Source organism: Apostichopus japonicus, chromosome 9, assembly GCF_037975245.1.
Source record: "Apostichopus japonicus isolate 1M-3 chromosome 9, ASM3797524v1, whole genome shotgun sequence".
Taxonomy (NCBI): domain Eukaryota; kingdom Metazoa; phylum Echinodermata; class Holothuroidea; order Aspidochirotida; family Stichopodidae; genus Apostichopus; species Apostichopus japonicus.
The window spans coordinates 17325633-17332832 of NC_092569.1; positions in this window are offsets into that span (position 1 = coordinate 17325633).

A 7200-nucleotide genomic window follows, 5' to 3' on the forward strand; every position below is an offset into this window, starting at 1 on the left:
CTGAAAGTATTAACAGTTACGTACTAAACGATTCAGTAAAACAAACAATTCTTATATTGGAACGTTTGTGTTACATCACATTAATTAGCGAAAAATTGGTAAACATATACACTTATTATACATAAGCGGGAAAGTGTGTTGTTAATTGAAAATATGACAGAACGTTTATCAAGGCAATGGAAACTTTGATATGAAACTAAAAAAATATATAATTTGTTTCTGCAAATTAGTTTTTTATTACTTCCAGTGCAAACTTTACCACACAAACACAACTTGATGTAGGCTGCTTAAGATAGATTATTATTTGGGAAGAAAGCATCTTTTTGTTAAGAAGGATTATCAGCAAAGTGCATTTACTGTTTTATCAGTCGCCATATTCAAACTGCATATTAAGTAACTAAAACAAGATATTGATATTATAAATTGTAAAATGGGTTATCAAATAATTAGATTTAACACATATTTGATGGAAATTATTAAATCTAAATAGCGAAAAAAATATATAAAAAAGGTTATCAAGTGATTGAATTTTCTACCTTATATATTTTTAAATTGTAACATCCAACATTCAAGAAAGATTCATGAACGCAACGATTTATAAGAAGCGAAAACGAAACAAAAAACGAAAACTGTAGACTGTTTGACTCACCGTTTCTTCTGAGGACGTAAAAGCGATCGTTGTTGTGCACAACAATGCAAATATTACTCGAACAGTCACGGAAGGCTCCATATTTACTAATGTCTTGGTATAATATGAATGACAACTCAAATAAAATGTATCTCCAGAGGTAAGAAATATCCTCGTTGTTCCTGAAAACAACGGATGACCTGAAGTGTATTTATTAATTTGTAAAATAATAATGAGCAGATTGAATTTTTTTCTGCGTTGTTAGATACCGTCTTTCAATTTTAAGCAGATACGGATTCAAAGGCACCCATCTGCTATGGAAACTTCCAGTCGGGTTAGAGAGACATGTTACGTCACGTTGCGGAAATATTTACCCATTGTCATCTGCGGATTTTAGTTGTGTTTACTAGTTTTATATAAGGAAGCAGGTTGAATATAACAAGTAACTAATTATTAGATGAGACACTTGACCAGTCGACTTTAATTGTCATTAAGCTCTGCCTCAACGATTTTTGATTCAAGATTGATTCTAGAACAGTTAAAAATTTTAAACATGTAAGGATACAGGAATGAAAATCTAATTTCTTTAAATTTTAGTTTTCAGGTTCCGTTGTCTATACTATCAGTATACATCGTGCATGTAATTTTAAATACACGGTACGCAATTTAGTATGAAAACTGTATTAAAGGTATCAAAATATGCCTATAATTTCGTGGAATCAACGTCTTCTCCTCTCTCCCATTGTTTTTCCTCTCTTATTTAGTATTTGGTCTTTTGACACACACACACAAAATGCATACAAATACCCCAGTACACCAGTGATTTGCCATAGGGAGGGGGCAGGGGCAGAGTGTTTCCTTACATAAAATTTGTGGGACGAAACGGGAAAGGGCAATCGATATTGTCGCAAACATTGAGAAGATTTAGAGTAATATAAAATATGGAAATAAGATCATCATATCCCATTTATCAAAATAAACATATGTTTCCTTAGATCTCCCAATAACGGATGTAAGCCTAATTTGTTGACCCCCCCCCCCCAACCAACTAATATTTAAATTCGATACAGAGGGTAATCCAAGGGCGCAACCACGTAGATTTTTCGCGGTTTTATCCCCGAAGAAACCAGGAGGCCTAACCAACTCCTCTCCATTGACAGACAGACAGTTACAAAATATCCTTAGTAATCCTTTCATAGTAAATACATGAAGTCGAAGATCCCTCAATTTGTGTTTCTCCAAAAGTTCCAAAATATAGCACCGTTTTGTATCTAAGGTCCCCGTAAACCCTCCCCTGGACTACAAAAGCTCTTATTATCCCACTACAAAAAAAAAAAAAAAAACATCCTAGCACCGCTAGGTTAGAGCCTAAACCACATCATGAAACCTTAGTTTTCGGATTCTAAAAATGGTGAAAACAATTTGTTCCCTCACACCATGAACTCTGGGATTCTGCCTTTCGATATTACAAATGTAATATTCGTGGCTTCGACAACACAAAAGATAAAGCCAGTGGCCAGCATTTACATGCGTGCATAGTTACACTGTTCTATCGCTTACATATTTATTTTCTCTCTTCAATCGTGATTTTCTGTAACGTTACTTACCTAGTGCAGATTATCGTTTTTGGGAAGTTAATAAGCGGAATAATTCCTAGCGTGAACAAATGAACACTTCTGAACAACAACAGTGGTAAGTTAACTAAGTAGATATCCAAGTCTACACTACAAGTCTTCATGGTATCTAGATAAAGAGGTTTTATTACATGACAGGTATTGAAGAATAACGAGAGTGCTCAAGTTTATGTAGAAGTTTTTTCTTATGACAGGAATCTTCTGCGTGTATGAACAATCTCACTATTTAAGAGTAAAGATCGTGTGTGTATATGTACCATCGCCTGGTTTGAATGGTGGTGAGGGGAGGGGGGGGGGGGGGATAAGGAAGTACACACAAGCACATGGAAAAGGTATTTGATAACGTTTTATATTACATATGTAAAGATCTAGCTTAAAACCTGGCTCATAGGTTAAATAAGAATGAACATATAAAGAACTTTCTGATTTACAGAATGCGAATCTAGATCTATCCAGGTGATGACGAGAAATGACCCTGATAAGTTGTGGGAAACTACAATTGTGGGATGTTGTATACATGTTAGAAATCATCATACTATCTAAAATGTTACCGCTCATTAGCATATTGCTCCACAGACAAATCACAAGTAAACAAAATTAGGTACTTTCGTAAGTGCTGAGGCACGCTGATATGCTAGAAATCTACATTGGGATCCCGCAAGTTACATTTCGGGCCCACCGCTGGTTGAAGACAATTAACGTTATGATACGCCTACATCTGTCATAAAATGTTCAGCCGGATTGGACATTATATCAATGCTAAAGTTCCTTCGCGCGCTTTGTTAATATGAAATCGTGTTTAATCTCCTTTTTTGTTAACATTATATACAGACTTTATTGATGGTTTTATTGCATCTTTAGAATCTTTAGAATTTTAAGAACCCCACAAGTTCTTCTTTTGTGGGATGACATCCTTGCTAGTGACAACACAAGCAAACTGGTGCATGAAGCTGATGATATCAACACACCCTTGAGTCTGTGAATCAGTCAACATATACTAAATATCGTCAAGACATATATTGTATGAAAACTTCAGATTTATACATAATACATTATTGTAGAGGTGAATTGACTTTTCTTTATATCAGTACACAAGGCAAATTAGTCCATAAGACATGTTTACGGTGTACCAAGACAATCGGTGCATGTGTTACGCTGCGAAATGTAATACTTGCCGCAAAATGTAATTTGAACCAGGTATGTAATAATTGTAACCGCAAAATGTGATTTTTACGTAATATGCAATAACTTGTAATAAATGTAATAAAACACATGAGATGTAATGAAGCAAAATGTTATTACAAAATTACTGACAAATGTAATAAATCAAAATGTAAGAACCTGTGTCAACCAAGACAACCGCAATGTGTGCTCTGAGTATGAACTTAAATTATCGATAAGTAGAAGGGATGTAACCAAAGTGCCATGCGCTAAAGGGATCAACAAGTATTGTGACTGGTCATGTAATAACTACCCATAATGTAACATCAGAACGTATAGTTGCAATGTGATTCGCCAGAACACAATTTTCCGAATCAAATCACCGCAATTAAGACAAAAAGTGACCAGGTTTTGCGACTGAGGGAACCAGATGGGGAAGGAGAGGTTGCATCGCCTATGCGTGTAATACAAAATTAGGGTCTTTGATGAATAGTTAAAATGATGATGTGACTTAGGACGTCTATCTTGAAAAGAGTTCCCAGGTATGCGTGACCAAGAAGTGATACATTTTGCGTTATTACATTTCTCGTTAATTTTATTATTACAATTTTTACAGAAAGCTATTATTCATTAAAACATTATTACTTTATGCGTCAAACGTTATTGTATTTTTCCTTAAGATTATCTTTTGCTGCGTATCACTTAAACACTTACACCCGCTTGTTAAGAGTCTAACCAATCACACATTTGGTTTATGACGTGGAAGCAGACCAGACTAGAATGTCAAGTTACGTTGGGGCGCTCCGGCTCAATTAGTTCGGGCTACGTTATTAAATAAGTATAATGAACAACAGATTAAGAGAACTCCAGACATAGATATAATTGTAGAATATAAGCTTTTTTTATTCTGTTAGGCGATATTGTTGATGGAGTGTATCTGAACTACACTCTTTGAAGTCGGGAATCTTAGTCTTTCTCCATACTAAAAAACTACAGTATTTAACTTCCTGTGAATGGGCAATAACCTCTCTGTGACATAAACTCTTGGTCACAGAGTATTTTACTTATAATTACTAAGGCACATAGGAGAGTGCTATGACTAACCACATTTGAATACACATGAGATGCAACAGGTTGTCATCTGTGGTAAAGCATGAGTATTTCATGGAATTAAGACGAAGGGGCTTCTAAGAATATAATGTGGGTGTAGGGGTAAGTAAACTCGGGAACAGGAAGTAAGTAGACAAAGAGACATGTAAGCACATGTTTCAAGTAATATGATGGGGATATTACTACATACTACATTACAGTCATTGGACAAGTTGAACAATGTACTTCTTAGTGCACAAAAGCACGCTGTAAACCCTATGATAAAAGACTACAACGATTCATAATAAAGCTGAGTTTTTTGGGGGGATTTATTATGGTATAGAGTTCTAGGCTGAAAAAATACGATTTCATTCACGTCTGCTTATTCCCGAGTAATTGCAAAACCTACTGCATATTTCTATTTCTACTTCTATTTGAGCTACAGACAGGGAAGAGATTCCTGAATAAACCAGTCATTGTATAACATATACGTATATAATCTACACTCGACATGTAATTGTACTTAATTGACTTATGGTTGATTGTTTTTGAAAAATGTCGTTTTTTGTTCAAAAACACTGAAAGTAAAATGCCAAACTTAGTTTGCAGAAAGGTAAAGTAAATGGCAGTAAATTTGTACCGATAATGATTATTTAGTATAACAGGAGTCCACTAGAACGTATATAGAATAGCAATTTTGAATTCTTTGCATCCTGTTTTCTTCTTCTTTCTGATTAGTTACCAATCTGGACATGGGTAAGTAATGTGGTATTTAACAGGAATACTTTGGACAAGGCCTATTAATGTGATACCTTGACAATGACGCAATCAAAATTATGTCATTTTCTTTCAATGTCAAGAGTAATGAATAAGGCCTAACGAACTTCGAAAGGGAAATTTATCAAATGATATGCACAAAACAAAACAAATCCATAAATGCATCCTTCTTAATTTTGACACACATGAAAAACTGTTGCTCTCCTTTGAAACCCCTTAATGGCGCACTAGAATGGAGGCACACTAAGAACGAGATCGACAACATATTTAATTAAATGTTCATTTAATGTATATATCGTTTGATAGCTCTATTTTGGTAAATAAAATTAACGATTTTCGCCTTAGATTTGATTTCTCTGTAATTTCGACATAAAGTTGGCTTTGTTCCTCGCAGCATGAAAGATGGCTACCTACAATACAATACATTACCACATCCTGCGCGACGATGCTTCTTCAACACTACCAATTATATAATGCTTACACGTTATGCATAATGTATTACATTAATTTTATGTAATTTTCTGTTTATAACCTTCTTGAGATTATTGATTCGGGAAGTTAGCAATAAGCGGAAAGAATTGTTAGCGTAGGCAAATTATAACTTCCGAACAATAACAATACTTTAGTAGAGATAGTGTAGTTTACACTACATATTTTTTATGGTATCTGGATAAATGGTTGTGCTACATGGCTGTTACTGAAGCATAACCATGAATGTTGGTGTTAAAAATGTTTGTTTTACAGACATCTTCTAGGTAAATGCTCAGCAATATAAAGTTTACGGATTATGTATATATCAGTAAATATTTGTGGCTTGAATCGGGGGTGGGTCGGGTGAGGGGCGGTGGGGAAGGGTTGATTGGGAAGTCAACACAAATACCAGGAGAAAGTATTTGATAAATTTTCTATTACATTTGCAAAGGTTTAGCTTGCAACCTGGCTTCTAGGTTTAATAAGAATGGAAATATAAAGACCTTCCTGCTTTAAAGAATGCAAATCTAGATCTGCCCAATCTGAACAGGTGATTACGAAAATTTGCCTTCCAAAGTTGTAGGATATTACAATTCGGAAATGATGTATGCAAGCTAGAAATCAGCATACCGCTAAAAATATGACAGTTTATTAACATATTGCTCCACAACGCCAATCGAAATTTAATAGAAGTAGTTACATCCATCAGTGTTATGGCCTTCGGATTGGGTGGGATAAAAAGATATAATTATGAGTCACCAAAGACACATAATGCAAAAATTTGACATCAGCAGTTAGTCGTTGTGCGTATTTAATATAGGGAAGCGGGTTGAGTATACGCTCTTCCATTTTCAGTTATAAGATAGGACCCGTCAGTATGCTTTATAGATATACCTCACACGATTTGGTATACCAACTCATGAAAGTTGTCAACTTATCAACAAATTTAACATTCTTTTCTCTTCTCTCACAAAAAGGACGGATGGGAAAGGGGAGGGGGGGGGGGGGTTAGGGAGCAAAGTATCAAAACCAGACAAATGAGTAATATTGTCTTATCCTAATAATTACCATCTCATTTTCAGTCATAGATTTAATCTAATATACTCCTGAAACAAAATATATAATATAAACCATTATTTTAAACATTTAATTAATTCTTACAGAGAGTGACAATCATTGCATACTGCTCTTGCTACATTAAAACATTAGCAGGTTGATTAATTGTTGTTTATGTAGTGAAGTTTCCGGATATTTCTTCAGCGTTTATTAGTTTGCAGTATAAGTATTTTCGCCGTCGGCATCAAATGCGAGGAAGGGAAAATTCACATTTGTAATATTATGTCCCTTAGTGCTCATTTTAAAGAGGCAAAGGTGTTACGCATGCTTCAATAAATACACAAATGGTCACTTGTTTTCAATATTTATATTATCAATTATTTC